We start from the raw sequence: 18386 nt of genomic DNA on the forward strand, positions 1-18386 counted from the left end.
TTCTAATGTAACATAGCTGATATTTTGTTAATCTACCACACATCAGAATAATTTCTTCTAGGTCCATAGGGCTCGACAGGGAGACAGTGGGGTGTAGGTGGGACCTGGAGGACTGGACACAATAGCAAAGCTTTTCAATGCCAGGATGGTCTGGTCTGTCCCCCCTATACCCCACTCACAGCCTGAGGGCAACGCCGTTTCGTTGGTGTCTGGCAGGAGCTGGATCACCATTTTAACGGGGCTGCTATTAAGTCCACCAAGTTTTATTTTTATGATTTAATTTTGGTTTCACTTATTCTACTAATGAGCAGCAGCACCCCTCCGCAGCGCCGTGACACTAACCCTCGGCTAGGTACTCGCGGTGGGGCTCTGTGGAGGACCTAGCAAGTGAGGCTCCCCGGACCCCAGACTGCAGCCGGGACTGAAGGGGACAGGAAAGGCGGATCTCCACTTGTGGGAACTGCATGTATGCGCAGTCTTACATCCTGTTCTGGTGCAACCAATTGCCTTCAGAAGTTGCATAATTAGTGAAATGAAGTCCACCTGTGTGAAATTAAGTGTCACATGATCTGTCAGTATAAACACACCTTTTCTGAAAGGCCCCAGAGGCTGCAACACCACTAATGCTGGGCATACACGGCAAGATAAAATGTCTGTCAGACCGACAGACATTTTATCTGGCCAGCTGCAGATGTCCGCGGCATACACTGTGAGAGAAATCTCACAGTGTATAGCCCGACATCTGCGCTCCGCCCCCGGGGGAGGAGACATTTTCCTGTTCCTTTCGTAGGAAGGAACACAGGAAATGTCTGTCTATCGGCTGCGCTGGGCATACACTGCCCGATGCGGCCGACAGTTACCGGGTAAATATCGCATCGGACGGGCATGCTGGACAATCCTGCATGCCTGACCGAGCAATATTTAACCCTCGGTCGCCCCCCCCCACGCTACAATTATCGCGGCGATCCGCCGATATCGGGCGGATCGTCCCGAGAATTGCAGCGTGTATGGCCAGCATAAGCAAGAGGCATCACACCATGAAGACTATGGAGCTCTCCAAACAAATCAGGGTCAAAGTTGTTGAGAAGTACAATTCTTCGTTGGGTTATAAAAAATAAATAAATAAAAATATCCAAATCTTTGATGATCGCCCGGAGCACCATCAAATCCATCATCATCAAACGGATGAACATGGAAGAACATGGTACCACAACAAACCTGCCAAGAGAGGGCCGCCCTCCAAAACTCACAGACCGGGCAAGGAGGGCATTAATCAGAGAGGCAGCACAGAGACCAAAGGTAACTCTGAAGGAGCTGCAGAGTTCCACAGCAGAGACTGGTGTATCTGTGCATGTGACCACAATAAGCCGTACACCCCATAGAGCTGGGCTTTATGGAAGAGTGGCCAGAAAAAAGCCATTACTTAGTGCTAAAAATAAGACACGATTTGAGTTTGCCAAAAGGCATGTGGGCGACTCCCCATATGTATGGAGGAAGGTGCTCTGGTCAGATGAGCCTAAAATTTAACTTTTTGGCCACCAAGGAAAACGCTATGTCTGCCGCAAACCCAACACATCCCATCACCCCAAGAACACCATCCCCACAGTGAAACATGGTGGTGGCAGCATCATGCTGTGGGGATGTTTTTCAGCAGCAGGGACTAGGAAACGGATTTGAGTTGAGGGAAAAATGGATGGTGTTAAATACAGGGATATTCTTGAGCAAAACCTGTTTCAGTCTGCCTGTGATTTGACACTGGGATGGAGGTTCACCTTCCAGCAGGACAATGACCCGAAGCATACTGCTAAAGCAACACTGGAGTGGTTTAAGGGGAAACATTTAAATGTGTTGGAAGGGCCTAGTCAAAGCCCAGATCTCAATCCAATTGAGAATCTGATCCGACTTGAAGATTGCTGTTCACAAGCGGAAACCATCCAACATGAAGGAGCTGGAGCAGTTTTGCCTTGAGGAATGGCCAAAAATCCCAGGGGTAAGATGTGGCAAGCTCATAGAGACTTATCCAAAGTGACATGCAGCTGTAATTGCCGCAAAAGGTGGCTCGACAAAGTACTGACTTTAGGGGGGTGAATAGTTATGCATGCTGACGTTTTCGGTTATGATGTCCCAAATGTTGTTTGATGCACAATATAAAAAAAAAAACAACGTCACAGTTGTAGGCATGTTCTGTGAAGGAAATGATGCACACCTTCAAACAATCCATTTTAATTCCAGGTTGTGAGGCAACAAAACAAGAAATATGCAAATGGGGTTGAATACTTTTGCAAGGCTATGTGTATGTGTATTGTATATGTGTGTATATATATATATATATATAAAATAAAAATCTGCTGTTGTGCACTACACTGCAATATTACACTCAGCTGGGTTGCTCTCTGCACTGCGCCAGATTGGATGTTACATTATTGCAGCTATGTCTAGCAGAGGCAATACTGACAAGCAGCCTGCTCCTCCCACTCTGGTGTCTTGTAAGTCCTATTCAGCAGGCTTAACTTCAGAGGACCTCAATCAGGATGGTCTTTGTGCATTGTTATACTGCCCTGGTGGCCTCTCCTCAGGCCTGGGCTACTTTTTCACAGATGCTGGCAAAAATAGCGGACAATCTATTGGTCCCTGTGGTAGCTCCCCCTATGGGATGGCCACAACAGGTACTCCCTGCAAATCCTTTGCCTCCCCCATGGGTAGACCTACTTTCTACCTCAGTGCAGAGTCTGGCGGATACCTCTACAGCTTTTCTGCAAATGCTGCAAAAATAGAAACCCTTACATAGCAAATCTACTAAGCGTTCTGTGTTCTCTTCCCAGTCCACCCAGCTATCAGATTCTGATTTATCATCTGGGGAGACAGAAGATGCAGACCTCGCTCACTATGCGCTTGTGAGAGCTGTAAAATCTTTTCTTCAAATAGAAGAGCGAACCTGCTCCTAAGGCAAAACTGCCATCCTTTAAATGACAAAAGGTAATTTTGTCTTCAGGGTCCATAGGGCTCCACAGGGGGACAATGGGGTGTAGATGGGATGTGGAGGACTGGACACCAACAGCAAAGCTTTTCAATCCCAGGATGCTCCAATCCTTCATTTTATACCCTGCCCCCACAGCCTGAGGGCAACTCCGTTTTTGTTGTTGTCCAGCAGGAGCTGGGTCCGACCATGTTTAACAGTGGGGCTGCTTCAAGCTTATTTTTATGATTCATTTTTATTTCTAGGGTTTTGGCAACTGAGCAGCAGCAAAAGACGTCTGCGCTGCTACTCCATCACCCCTCCGCAGCACCGTGACACAAAGCCCCGGCTATGTACTACCGGCGGGGCTCTGAGGGGGACTAGCAGGCTCCCCAGACTGCAGCCCAGAATCCAGGGGGACCCCTGCTTGTGGTGGCCCGCGTCTTCCTGGTCTCAAGAGACGGACTGGAGGTGCTGATGTGGACACTGGTGCGCCCACAACTCCTGCTTGCGGTGGCCCGTGTCTTTACACAGTCTAGCCTCCGGTCTCAGGAGACGGACTGGAGGCGCTGATGTGGACACTGGTGCGCCCACGACTCCACTAGACCACTGGGGCATTAATATACTGGAGCAGGGCATATTTAGAGGCCAGGGGACCTGGTGGTTAACGTCAGCACGGGAAGAAGGCGTTCTCCCTGCAGCCCCTCCCCCAGCTCAGTGCGCCATTCTATTGCGGTCTAGCCGTTCCCTGAGCTGCTCCTCCCTCACCCTCCGCCCCCTCAGACGCGCAGCAGCCAGTTTCTTCACAGGTCTCTGGGAACGCTGGGTCCTGTCTCTCTGTATACCTCTCCCACGGACCAGGTTATACAGTGCTGTATCCTACCAGCCACTGTGTTATGTGTAGTTGATTGTAGTGCCCATTGCAGAGATAAATACAATTTTTTTTTTCTGCGTTTATATGTGACTTGTGCTAGCGCTGATCCCTACTTTTTATACTGTCCAGCTTTATACCTTTCACTTTATTGTAATATACCCTGCCACACATCTATATATTTGTGAGAGCTATCACATACTATATAACGCACTACACTGCATACAACATTCCCAGTGATTTAAGTCAGCGCATTCTACTATATTAATGGTAGCTTGCTAGCATAATTGATGAATTGGTAGTGCTGGCTCTGTGTCCAGTGTGATGTGCATGTTAGAAAAGATCAATGCCGCTCTGGTATGTCAATTAACCCCTAAATGTTTAATTCCGAAATGCAATAAATCTAAAGAAGATTAAAAAAAAACCTACTCTCCAGAAATGGCGCAGCGTGTTGCTGCCTAGGTAACTTGGTAATACAAGCAGTTTGCTTTATTGTTCAAAAAAAGGGCTGTGCCCGCATTTTCCTAGCCTGGGAATCGTTTCACTTCATGCAAACATCTGCTGGACGCAGACGTGTTGTCCTTTCATTAGGCAGCTTGTATTGCTTGACTCCTTTTATATAATTTGAGAATTGCTTTTTGAGGAGGGTTGTAATAACTTTGTAAATCTTACATCTGTCCTAGCTATTCCACATCAATACACCGAATAGTTAACATCGTAGTTGGTGTCCTTTTTTTCTGTTAATCCACATTCCTGTTTTATGACAAACCGCCTACAGTGTATAGAATCAGATGGCTATCACTTAGCCGTTGTGCCTACAGCATCTGTCAATCTGTCACATTTCCAATACTCTTAGCTATAACAAGCTGATTCTCAAGATGTATGGAAAAATTCAACTTGATAAAATGTATATAGATGTCGTCCATCTATCCTCAATGCGCCATGCAGCGCCACATGCCTGGTGTGAGTGAGCCTCCAGGTCCCGTGCAACTCTGCTAGCATTGGGTGTTGCTTTGTTTTTTTTGACGTAATGTTACTAGGATGCAAAAGAAGGCTGCTCATTAATTTTATGTGACCCTTCTATAGCTGTGTGCGACGGAGTCTCTATACAGAACTTGGCTTAGAGAAAAGCTGCGACCATTGCATCATAGCACTTTGTATACTGATTTGGAGGCTCAGTCGCACACAGATATAAAAGTGTCACATATCAAATTAATCATCAGTCTCCTGGTGCGTCCTAGTCGCATCGCATTGAGACTTGGACATATTGGCAACAAAAACGATGCCAGTTGCTAGCAGAGTGTCTCTTGACCTGGCACACCTAGAGGCCATAGTGTCTCTTGACCTGGCACACCTAGAGGGGCTGTTTGGCACGACTGAAGAAAGATGTGTGAGGGTACATCTGTAGTATATAATTATGAGTGTATAAGACTATTACTCTTCAGGCAATAGTCACTTTTTTCTTTTTTTGCATTGTAACAGTTATGGGCCATATAACTGCATTAGATGCTAATTTGAAGTTCTCCTGTACAAGATGTTTAAACACATTTGGGGGGGTGATTCAATTGATTGCGATGTTGAATTGCCCCAGGAAGGAAGTCCAGAAGCTATTCAATTGACCGCGATGTACGCAGTCTAAAGGGTTTATTACTGCCCTCTCCTGAGGATGCGAGAAGAGCTCCAACTAAAGTGATGGACGCAAGACTGTTTTCCGGCTTAGCAGCATTTAGTCAGCGACAAAACATCCAGGTTAGGCCGCGAGAACCGGCATTCTCCGACTTAAGTCAGACTTAACAGTGCAGTGAATTGAATAGCTTCGGCACTATTCACCACGCACTTAATTGAATCTCCCCCCATGGAGACTTGTGAAATCATATATCTATGACAATGCTGACATGAGTGTAGTTATTTTTCTTTTATTTCCCATCCAATACTTGGATGGGCCACATACATATGTGTGATTTTACGATCCAAGAGATCACTGTAGACTTCCCTTAGTTTAAATGTGCTAAACAACCTTTTTTATAACTTCAGAAAAAGCTCACACTTCATAGTACACTTTGTTTTTATCTGATATGGAGAATGTTTGTTCTTTGTACTTTTTTTGCTATAATGCAGGAAATTACAAAGCTCTATTTTCATGTCCTGACTTGTGAAGGGAGGCAGTCCCACAATTTTTAATATTTACTTTGAAACAAATGTTTTTTTTTCCTGTAATTTATTTTGTATTTACTGTAATTGTGCTTATGTATGGCATACTGTATTATAATAGGCTTTTCCATTTCAAGATGCAGTGGTTTCACTGACAATAACAGATTTTCTGTGTTCCAAATGTTTCTAGTTTTTCCATAAACATATTTTCATGTTTATTCACCACTTAGGTAAGTAAACATCACTTTTTAACGAAGACTGATCCTGTGATTTCTCATCCTATATTTAGGTTTTGAAGACTTATGTTGTCCCTGACTAATGGCATCTGTTTAATCGCTACACAAGAGATCAAGGGCAATACTGAGCATCCCTATCTTGTAGAGAATGGCCAGCGTTTACAGTAACATTCAGCCTTGAGTGTTTTGGGTTAAGGTGGTATGACCATGAACTCTTATTATGATCTCAGAATGAAACTGCCATAGCGTTCATTTAGGCCTTTGACAGGATTCATTAGGACTCTGCACAGGAAGAAGCAGAGGTCTCTGAGTGCTTCTGTTTTGCAAGAGAGGAATACTCCCCTAGTAGGACTAACTTGTAGGTCATCCTTCAGGTTGGGGAATGATGCATAGTAAGCAGTAGCACCCCCTAAAACCTATTGGGTTAAGTTTGGCATCAGCTCTACTGTTCTAGCTACTTTTTGCCACAAAATGTATGTGCACACCCCCTTTTAATTAGTGTTTGGCTATTTTACCTGCACCCATTGTTAACAGATGCATATAGTCTTCATAGTCACACTAACAACTTAACTGGCTAATATTTTTCCAAAACACTCAGAAATTGTCGGTTCTGTTTTATTGACTTCGGTTAAGAGCATCTATTTCAAACCTATCCAACAATTTTATTAAGGCATTTTATTTTTTTGAAACCTATAACATGAATATAATTTTATATTTTTTTCAAAAACATATTTGTCATTGATACAGTACCAGTCAAAAGTTTGGACACACCTTCTCATTCAATGGTCTTTGTTTAAATTATTTTCAACATAGATTAATACTGAAGACATGAAAACTATGAAAGAACACATATGGAATTATGTTGTAAACAAAAAAGTGTTAAATCAAAATATGTCTTATATTTTAGATTCCTGAAAGTAGCCCCCTTTTGCTTGGATGACAGCTTTGCACACTCTTGGCATTCTCTGAATCAGATTCATGAGGTAGTCTCCTGGAATGGTTTTCCAAAAGTCTTGAAGGAGGTTCCAGAGGTGCTGAGCACTTGTTGGCTGCTTTTCCTTCACTCTGCGGTCCAACTCATCCCAAACCAGCTCAATTGGGTTTAGGTCAGGTGATTGTGGAGGCCAGGTCATCTGACGCAGCACTCCATCACTTTCCTTCTTGGTCAAGTAGCCCTTACATAGCCTGGAGGTGTGTTTGGGGTCATTGTCTTGTTGAAAAACAAATGATGGTCCCAGTAAGCGCACACCAGATGGGATGGCATGGCACTGCAGAATGCTGTGGTAACCATGTTGGTTAAGTGTGCCTTGAATTTTGAATAAATCACCAACCGTGTCACCAGTGTTGATTGGTACTCTATCAGACTATTAATCGAACCATGGAGACTTTGTAATTTCTCAGTGGCTGCTTCTCTGAGCATCGCCAGGGATACTCTGGGGGGCTACTGGATTTACATTTCCCGGCAGCTGGTTCTTCCTGAAGCCGCCGGTGGGGGGTCCTGCCCTTTCAGCAGTGTGCACAGCACAGTAGACATTTTTGGGCGATGCAGAGGGGCCGGCAGGTCCCTCTGCCATTGGTGGCCACTGGAAGATTATCTTCCGGCAGCCACCTAGTGTGTGTGAGTGGTTGCATTGTTTGCTTCCACACCAGGCAAGTGATTAACTGTAGTATGGGTCATACTGAAGAGCTCAGTGACTTTCAGCGTGCCACTGCCATAGGATGCCACCTTTCTACCAAGTCAAATATCTGCCCTCAAGCTGCCTCAATAAACTAAGTGCTGATGTTGAAGTGGAAATGTCTGGAAGCAAAACAGCCCAGTCTTTGTTGCAGTGGGAGCGTGTTATCTTGTGTGATGAATCCACTTTTACAATTATTATTTTTTTTAGCAGTCTGACAGAAGAATCTGGGGATGGGAAATGCTAGGAGAGCTCTTGTCTGTATGCACACTGCAAACCAAATTTAGAAATAATGGTATTGTGAATTGATATAATTTAGGGGTATATGTATCAAAGCTTGATGTGAGATAAAATTGTGAAATATAGATCACCAACCAATAAGCTCCAAACTATAATTTCTTAAACACAGCCTGCAAAATGTAAGTTAGAAGCTGATTGGTTGATGATATACACTACCGTTCAAAAGTTTGGGGTCACTCAGAAATGTCCTTATTTTTGTGAAAGAAAAGCACTTTTTTTTTTTCAATGAAGAGGACATTAAATTAATCTTAAATACACTATACATTGTTAATGTGGTAAATTACTATACTAGCTGCAAACATCTGGTTTTTAAAGGAATATCTACATAGGTGTATAGAGGCCCATTTCCAGCAACCACCACTCCAGTGTTCTAAAGGTACACTGTTTGCTAAGCTCGTTAGAAGACTAATAGATGATTAGAAAATCCTTGTGCAATTATGTTAGCACAGATGAAAATAGGTTTGCTCGTTAGAGAAGCTATAAAACTGGCCTTACTTTGAGCTAGTAGTGTATCTGGAGCATCACATTGGTGGGTTCGATTATACTCTCCAATGGCCAGAAAGAGAACTTTCATGTGAAACTCGACAGTCTATTCTTGTTCTTAGAAATGAAGGCTATTCCATGGGAGAAATTGCCAAGAAACTGAACATTTCCTACAACGGTGTGTACTACTCCCTTCAGAGAACAGTACAAACAGGCTCTAACCATAGTAGAAAGAGAAGTGGGAGGCCTCGGTGCACACCTGTGCACGAAGACCAGTACATTAGTCTCTAGTTTGAGAAATAAATGCCTCACAAGTCCTCAACTGGCAGCTTCATTAAATGGTACCCGCAAAACGCCAGTGCCAATGTCTACAGTGAAGAGGCGACTCCGGGATGCTGGCCTTCTAGGCAGATTGGCAAAGAAAAAGCCGCATCTGAGACTGGCCAATTAAAGGAAAAGATTAGTATGGGCAAAAGAACAAACATTGGACAGAGGAAGATTGTAAAAAAGTGTTATGGACAGACGAATCGAAGTTTGAGGTGTTTGGATCACACAGAAGAACATTTGTGAGACACAGAACAAGTGAAAAGATGCTGGAAGAGTGCCTGACGCCATCTGTCAAGCATGGTGGAGGTAATGTGATGGTCTGGGGCTGCTTTGGTGCTGGTAAAATGGGAGATTTGTACAAGGTAAAAGGGATTTTGAATAAGGAAGGCTATCGCTCCATTTTGCAACGCCATGCCATACCCTGTGGACAGCGCTTGATTGGAGCCAATTTCCTCCAACAGGACAATGACCCAAAGCACACCTCCAAATTATGCAAGAACTATTTAGGGAAGAAGCAGGCAGCTGGTATTCTGTCTGTAATGGAGTGGTCAGCGCAGTCACTAGACCTCCACCCCATTGAGCTGTTGTGAGAGCAGCTTGACCGTATGGTACGCAAGAAGTGCCCATCAAGCCAATCCAACTTGTGGGAGGTGCTTCAGGAAGTGTGGGGTGAAATTTCTTCAGATTACCTCAACAAATTATCAGCTAGAATGCCAAAGGTCTGCAATGCTGTACTTGCTAGAAAAAAGAGCATTCTTTGACGAAAGCAAAGTTTGAAGGACAAAATAATTCAAATAAAAATCATTATTTCTAACCTTGCCAATGTCTTGACTGTATGTTCTATTCATTTTGCAACTCATTTGATAAATAAGTCGGTTTTCATGTAAAATACGAAATTGTCTGGGTGACCCCAAACTTTTGACCGGTAGTGTATATCTCACAATTTTAGCTCACATCAAGCTTTGATACATATGCCCCTTAGTGTGGAAGAACTGGACTGTACAGAGCCCTGTCCTCAACCCCACTGAATGCATTTTGTTGAATTGGAATGCAGACTGTGAAGCAGACCCTTTTGACCACTATCACTGAAGTCCCTCAAGCTTCTGTGGATGAATGGATGATAATCCTCTCAGGGGCAAACACAGGATTTTTATAGGGGGTTTACACACACAGTGTGTAATAAATAATATATCATTATACACATGCATTCAACACATACATATAGACATTACACACACACCCTTACCTGGCAGACTGGAACTATGTCATTAGGCCCCTCCCCCAGCATGAAATTGCCACGATTTGCAGGTCAATCGGGTGGAGCCAAATGACGTGATTCTAATGGAATTGCGCCATATTGGCTCCGCCTCCTCTCGAGTGGCCCGTAAATCGTGGCATTTTGCCGTGAGGGGGTGAGGCTTAAGAGCATGATGCCTGCTCTCGAGTCTGTCGGGGGGTTTCTGGGTACTCCGACCCCCCCCCCGGTTGCGTGCGTTACTGCCTCTCGGCCGTCTCCCATGATTTAGTGTAAACTCTTCCCAGTAGAGTGGAGGCTGCATGCTGTGGACCATATTCTGCCCGTGGTTTGGAATGAGATGTCCAACTAGTACAAAAGGGTATTGATGATCGGGTGTCCATATACTTTTAGCCATCAAGTGTATATTTGGCCATTGTAATTATTTGCCCATGTGTTTGTGGTCTTAGTGCTTTTTATGGTATATGAAGTGTTGTGGTATACATTTTATCTTTAATATTTCTTTGACTACCTACTTTATTTTAATTCTTGTGTCTATTAGCTTCTTTAAGCAGGCGTGGGTGACCATTTGTTTTAAAGGCAAAAAAAAACCAATTTAACAGTAATTAAAACACTAATACTTGGCAATACTGGGCAGGGAGTTTCGGCTGGGTATACTTGTTATTTAAAAAACCAGTACACTGTAATTTAAAACTCTTTCCTTTATGTTTATGACTTAATAGTCCTGCGTCTTTGCTGACAGCCATCCTCTTATTTGGTTGATGAGCTGTGCGAAGCTTCGGGCTGTAGAACTCCTGTCAGTGGGTTCTGCTGCAGTGACTTATGTGCTGGAAATTTCATCCAATCCTAACCTTGCACACAGTTTTGCCAAACAAAGCAATGTCACGAGACAGAATGAAAGCAATGATAAAGGGGCTCTGCAGGTGCTGCTGTGAGGAGATACAGGTGCTGCACAGCATTTGCATCAGGGAGATTAGACTCTATTGTGAATAATAAATAAAAAGAAAGATGTCTTTGTTAGGACAACAGAATGAGTGTATTTGTCACAAAATGCAGAGCGTGTGCCAAATCCTGTCTGCCAACTAATGGTAACTTGTCATCCTTATCCTTGAATGGCCTTAACAGTGTATGAGTTCACCTCTATCACACAGGAGTGTGAGTATTAATGAGCATATTACATTTCCCCCCATTCATTTAAAGTCAAATATAGAAGAGAAAAATCAACAAGACAATCTCCACACAACTTTATTCAGTTTATTTACACATTTTCCCGACTTCTGTAAAATACTGATTGGTTACTGGTTTATATGTGTTTTATATGCAAATACTGCATGCTTTGGTAGTGTATTTAACTATTTAATATTAGTAAAGCTGCATACTGTACACACAGTATGATCTGCACAACCAACGATGTCTCTGAACGATTTCCCTTCAACTTTCTGTAGTGCAGGACAAACTATATTGGGTGTACACACTGATAAATGTCTGATAGATAGCTTTTAGTGAAGTCATCCTGCCACATCTGTGAACATGCAAATCGTGATGAAATTGTCCCAAGTTGGCCTGCATGTACGGGTGAGCATAGATATCGTTATTGGCCATGAGGGAACACGCATCGTTTGTCGTTCACTGCTTAAAAATGAACGATTTATCGTTCATAGATATCGTACCATGTACAGGCACCTTTAAGATGGTGTAATGATTAGCATTACTGCCTCACAGTACTGAGGTTGTGGGTTCGATTCCCACCACGGCCCTAACTGTGTGGAGTTTGTATATTTTCCCTGTACTTAGTGTGGGTTTCCTCCGGGTACTCCGGTTTCCTCCCACACTCCAAAAAATATACTGGTAGGTTAATTGGCTCCCAACAAAAAAATAAAATAAAAATTAACCCTAGTGTGTATGTGTGTGTGTGAGCATGCGATAGGGAACATAGATTGTAAGCTCCACTGGAGCAGGGACTGATGTGAATGGCCAAATATTCTCTGTAAAGCGCTGCAGAATATATGTTTGCGCTATATAAACTGGTAATAAATAAATAAGAGTTGTCCGCTTGTATGCTTTTTATTTTACATGCGAGAACTAGATTTGCTGCAGCATGTGTTACTGCTGTTCTCTATATAGTGTGGACTGCATAGCCAAAGCTCGGCTTATATTAGTTGCACATGGATATAGCCAAGCATTGTTAATCGAATTTGCTTCAATACCCCTTTTCAGACTTAAGCCTAAAACCCGGGTCAGGCGTAAGTCTGAAGGGTGTGACCTGGATTTGACAGTCCCTTGCATGGTTTTTCCCAGAACTTGCAACACATGTTGATGACTCTGCTCAAGTGTGAAAGGTGCGACCCGGGTCACGCCTAAAACAAATTAATTGGCCAGGGATAGTGGCACTGGAGATTAGAGCATCTCCAAGAGCCCACTTAAAGCTGGAATACCCAGGTCCACTGAGGGTGACAACCCGGGAATAACATGGGTCGTCCTCCTCAATGTGAAAGGGGTAGTCCTACTTCTACCTGCGCACAGAGCCGGACTACCCCTTTCACATTGAGGAGGACGACCCATGTTGAAGCTGGGAATTTAGGTCCGAAAATGGTATACATTTTGTTCTGTCATTTTGTGGCTTTGCAAAGACATGCGATTAGTGTAGAATTGCTAGTCAATCACAAATGCAGAGACAGAATGTATGTATTATTAATATACTGTCTACAATGCTCGGTTAATACAATCTGTTTTCTTTTAAGTATTTGTTATGTCTGTTAGTAAAAGATCAGCCCAGTCTTTCCTCACTGTTATCTGTGAACTTCCTGAAAATCTATTTAACTTTCATAATCAGACGCTATTGTAAAGTTTACATTCTCTGTCCAACCGCTATTCACTATTGCCTTGTGTTGTTGTCTGTGTATCTGAAAACTAATGTTTGGTCTGATCCAGGTGTGCATTGGGGAGGAGGTTCTATATACCAGGGTTATTTTAATAACGAATATTCCTTTTTTTTTTATAATATTTGCATATCATAATGAAATATATTGGGAATGGGACCCATATATACACACAGCCTGCAGGTAATTTTATACAATATTTTCAATAATTTTGTGGCTCAAAGTTTTATCTATGTACACAAATTCAGTTTGGTTTCGTATACACACTATACACAAAGCCTGAAAGTAATTTTATACAATATTTTTAATAATTTGTGCCTTTAGACAGGGGCGGATTGGGATGTAAAACCAGCCCGGGAAATTTTTGGATGCAGCCCTGATGGGGGCGGGCTTTGTTGAGAGGGTGGGGTCTGCTGAGGGAATGGGATACTCCCTCTTTATAGGGCCTGTTTCTAAATTGGACGCAGTTGCGGCTACTACTAATCCCTTACATGGTCACAGATGTGCGTCCGAATGTGCAAGGACTGAGACACCTACTCTTATGGCTGGTACACACTAAACGATATGTTGTCCGACCAGACGGATCGGACGACATATTGGGCACATCGTCTAGTGTGTATCCTCAATGTCACTGACGATGCGCGCTCTGGTGCATCGTCAGCGACATCACCCTTCGGACTTGCATGCAGATCCGACATGTGACATCATTAGCGATGGCCATGCTGCCAAATGCAGCATGCCCCCCCGCCATTGCAATGTTGCTCCTGACACCACCGCTAGTCCCATCACTAACGAGATTGTGCTGGGTACAAATGTGTACCCAGCATTAGCGCTTGGTGCACCTTTAGACACCACCATTAGTTACGCCATCAAAACTTGCACCAGCCAACGTGATCGATTCAGCATCTCTGTACGCAACCATACATGCACACACATACACGGTATATAGCAAGTAGATGGGCGGCACTTTAGTTGTGTGTGTGTGTGTGTGTGTATATGTATATATGTGTGTGTGTGTATGTGTGTATATATATATATATATATATATATATATATATGTATATGTATATATATAATATAAATATGACCATACGAAGGTATCGGTTTTCTGTTAGGTGTCAATACACCACCAATATAATGGATCACAAGCCCTGAGAGTACCACTACATTCTAGTTGACTGTTTGGAATTTTTTGGAGGCACCCAGGCTGGATGACATTTATATAGAATTGAGTGCCAGCTTATTCTGTTAGTTATGTGTGTGTGTGTGTGTGTGTGTGTGTGTATATATATGTATATATATATATATATAGTGTGTGCTGGCTGCTGCTCTTCTGTGCGTGTACGCGTGCAATGCAGGGCTGGCGTGTACAAAATCATCCTGGAGGCGCCAAGGTGGTCCGCCTGGAGGCGGAGCCGTCAGTAGTGACTGACAGGCTCCGCAAAGGCTTATGGGGGAGCTGCAGCGGCTGGGCATGCGCGGCAGCTCCCCCGTCTGCCATTTTTCATTAGGTTCAGAGAGAATGCTGCCCGATCGGAGCTGAGCTCCGATCGTTGCAGCTGGGCCGGCAAAGCAGAGAGGGGTGAGTGAGGGATGGGCGGCTGCTGGCATTCGCGGGAGCTGTAATGCTGCATGATCGGAGCTGAGCGCCGATCGCGGCAACTTGCAGCTGGGCCAGCAGAGGGGTGGGTGAGGGAAGGGCTGCTGCCAGCCCTTAAAGACATATAATAAGGGACCGGCCCAGCGGGAAACGGCCCGGCATCCCGGCGGCCCAATCCGCCCCTGCCTTTAGACAAAGTTTGTGTACATTGAACCATCAAAAATCAAAGGTTTCATTATCTCAGTAAAGCAAAAAAAATTCTGTATTTCGGAATATTCGTATTTGGGAGACTCAACCTTTATAACTAATTGCGTTGACACGTCTTCCAAAGAAGTGAACAGCGTTACATTAGGAAAAAAAAATATTAATGTGACTGACCATTGAGATGGTATTGTTATATGTATTTTGTTGTGCATGTTCAGTATTTATTTATTTATATTTTTAAATGGCAAGTTTTTACAGTATTCAATACGAATGTAAAATCAAAACACAAAAGGGGGAATTCAATTAGCCGCAGTAAATTACCATTTGTCCCCCGGGGGCTATTCAATCAGCCCCACTTAACAGGAATTTATTTTCGGGTCACGAGACACGAAAATAAAATCCCTGATAAATGTGCTGTTATCGGGGGGGGGTATGACAGCTGCTTAACCCTCAGAATCCGTGATAAATTCACGGATTAGGATGTTAATACCCGATAACCAGAGTTAACGCACAGTAACTCGTTCATTTAACGTGCATTACCACAGGCATCTGGAGAAAAAGGGAGCCTAAGGCTGGGTACACACAAAGATTTTCTGTCCAATCATCCAACTAGTTGATTGGTTGGAATGAAAATCTGGTAACGTATGGGAATAACTGATCAGCAATTTGCTCTTAAATGCCAGAAAACAGATGATAATGGTCGTTCAGACAAGTTTGAACAAATTGTTTAGATAAACAATTTAACAGATTTTGTCCATTTTCCAGCGTTTGGGAGCAAATTGCTGATTTTCATTTGCTTTCATCCCTTACCAGATATTCATTCCAACCAATAAACTAGTTGCATAGAAAATCTTTATATGTGTATGTACTTTAATTGAAAGCCTGAGGCTACCGCCCTTTTTTTCCTCTGATAATGTATTGGGGCTTATTAAATTCCCCCCTAAATCTCATCAATATTAACTTTTTTTTAATTGTAGTGTTAAACAATAGTCTCCTATACTTCATAACTTTAGGCTATGAAGGATAGGGGCATAGACTATATTCCATAAATTTTGCCTATGGGATAATTTGGCTTTTTCCCCATTCTTACCCAAAGTACACCATATATGAACAGGATGTACTGACCCCAGCTCTAATGACATTTTTTTTTTTTTTTTTTTTTTTTTTTTAAATGAATGGTTTGTGAAGCATGAACTTACATATACAGTCGACAATGGCAAAAAAAAGCGGAACTCAAAGACTCCACTGTTGGTATTTTGTACCAGGGCTGTATGTAGCGGTCAGATCACCCCCCTCCCATATTTTCAGAATATTTACACTTAGTACTTATTTAATTTAAAAAAAAAAATAGAGATAATAATAAAAACAAAAAAGTGACCTTTCCATGTTTCTCCCAGTCGGATTCCCAAGGGACCTTCCTTCCAAGTCAGCCAACAACCCCCTTTCTCTACAAATCCAGCCTCCCCCCCTTCTGTCTGACCTGGAGGTGACCAGTCCCAGGGACAGGCTCCCCAAACATCCAGGCAACAATCAGGCTCAGCATTACAGCACAGGAGCTTGCAGTATGCCGAGCGCAGAGGACCCAAGATGGAGAAATGGAGCAGAGTGGAGTTCACTGCACAAAAAGCCGAACACCAAAGGATGCCAGGAGGAATACTAAGGCCAGTCTCTCTCCCCCCCCCCCCTTTCTGTCTGACCAGCCAGTCCCCTTCCCCAGCCCCCAGTCCCCTGCAGACCAGAGACACTTACATAATTTATTTTCCGTCTTCTGAGTGCAGCTGTGGCGGCCGGCTCCTCCTTAGTGCAGTGATGAGGCGCACGAGGCGTCATGACGTCACGCGCGCCTTGTCTCAAAGAAGAAAAAAAAAAACTTAATTTAAACCAGGCAGCTGCCAGCAAGTGCAAGCGGCTGTCTGGTCCTGAACGTCTGCGCTGCATAGAAATTAGGGGCGGGCCCGGGACTCCAGTCCTGGCAGTCCCATCCTGACTACCCCCTGGCCACAGGTGGCACCACCAGACAGCGCTCCGCCCTCGGCCGATGCCCCTGGCGAGTGCCATCCTGGCCAATGGATAGATATGTCCCTGTTTTGTACCTCTCTGAAATGACATGTACAGCTGTAAGACTTTGCATTAAATGTTTGCCTCCTCCCGCTTTTCTCTACCTTGGGAGAAAATAAAACTTGAGAGTGCTTAAGGTTTTCAATTTTCGTATATAAACTCCAAGTAAGGTAAATGCCTTTCAGTATATTTAACTGATCAACACTCATTTTATTGATAATCATGTTGGAGCAATTGTCTGGTAACTTTGTGGTGCTGATACTGAATATGACATTGGTTTTGCTAGTTGGCTCTAATTTTAGAGATACATGGATGAGAAACAAAGAAAACAATAGACAACTGTCATCTGACTGATGGTTGAGTGCCGAACACATATACGGAGGGGGAATATTCTAGAATATTTGCGTCTATCTAGTGCATTAGTTAGAATAATTTTTTTTTTTTTTTTTGCTTTTGCAACCAATGTCCCTGCAAAATAATTTTCATAGTCTGTTGCAATATGGGCTGATAATAATCTCAGCACTTCTGTGACTATTAACACATATGCCCCTAAATGCCTGACAATTGTATGGTTTCTTTGTTCATGTTGGTGTTTTCACAAAAATATACTGATAGGTTAATTGCCTTCAGACTAAATAAACCATACAATAGGTGTGCATTTGGCTGCCTGTGGTCAGAAAATTTAGTAGTAAGCTCATTTGAAACCGGAACTGGTGCAATAACAATCAATCTTTGACCTGTATTCAATTAATGGCAGTGTGTGGTCGCACGCCATACTTCCCTACTCTCCTGGAGGTTGTGAGAGACTCATGATTTGTCAGGTAGGTCCCCGCACCTCATTCATATTGAAGTGGGCAGGATGGGGATATAATTGCCTAGCATTGTGAATCTGTAGGGAGGGGTCTAAAGATGTAAAGAACCCAGCCCACCCCTTAAATGGTCAGCTGCATCTGCTCTCTGGACTTCTCCCTGAGAGGAGACTTAAAATGTAGGCACCCCAGCATCGCAGGTTTTCCTTTTGCTCCTCTTTCGAATGCAAAGAGAAATCTGCTGTTTTGATGGCCACTAGGTATTGGAGAAACAGTCGGAAAGGCTACTTCTGCAGTCATCGCTGTAATTACACTGCCCCCCTCTGAATGGAAGTACTGCTTGATATATTGGGTTTATATATAATAGCAAATAGGTTGAGTTGGCCATAGATTTTAATCAGACCGGATTAGACTCTCCAGTGCAGCTTGGAAAATGAAGTTTAATGTCCCTTTATCTAACATAACACCAACTATAATCCCTCTTGCTTTCTGTGTTTTCTCTGTAGCCTGAAGCAGGTTGTTTCACTTTGTAACGAACAAATATGGCTTCCTCAAATCTTAGTACAAGGACTGGTGCTATG

Source organism: Taudactylus pleione, unplaced genomic scaffold, assembly GCF_031769625.1.
Source record: "Taudactylus pleione unplaced genomic scaffold, aTauple2 ptg000178l, whole genome shotgun sequence".
NCBI classification, from domain to species: Eukaryota; Metazoa; Chordata; class Amphibia; order Anura; family Myobatrachidae; genus Taudactylus; species Taudactylus pleione.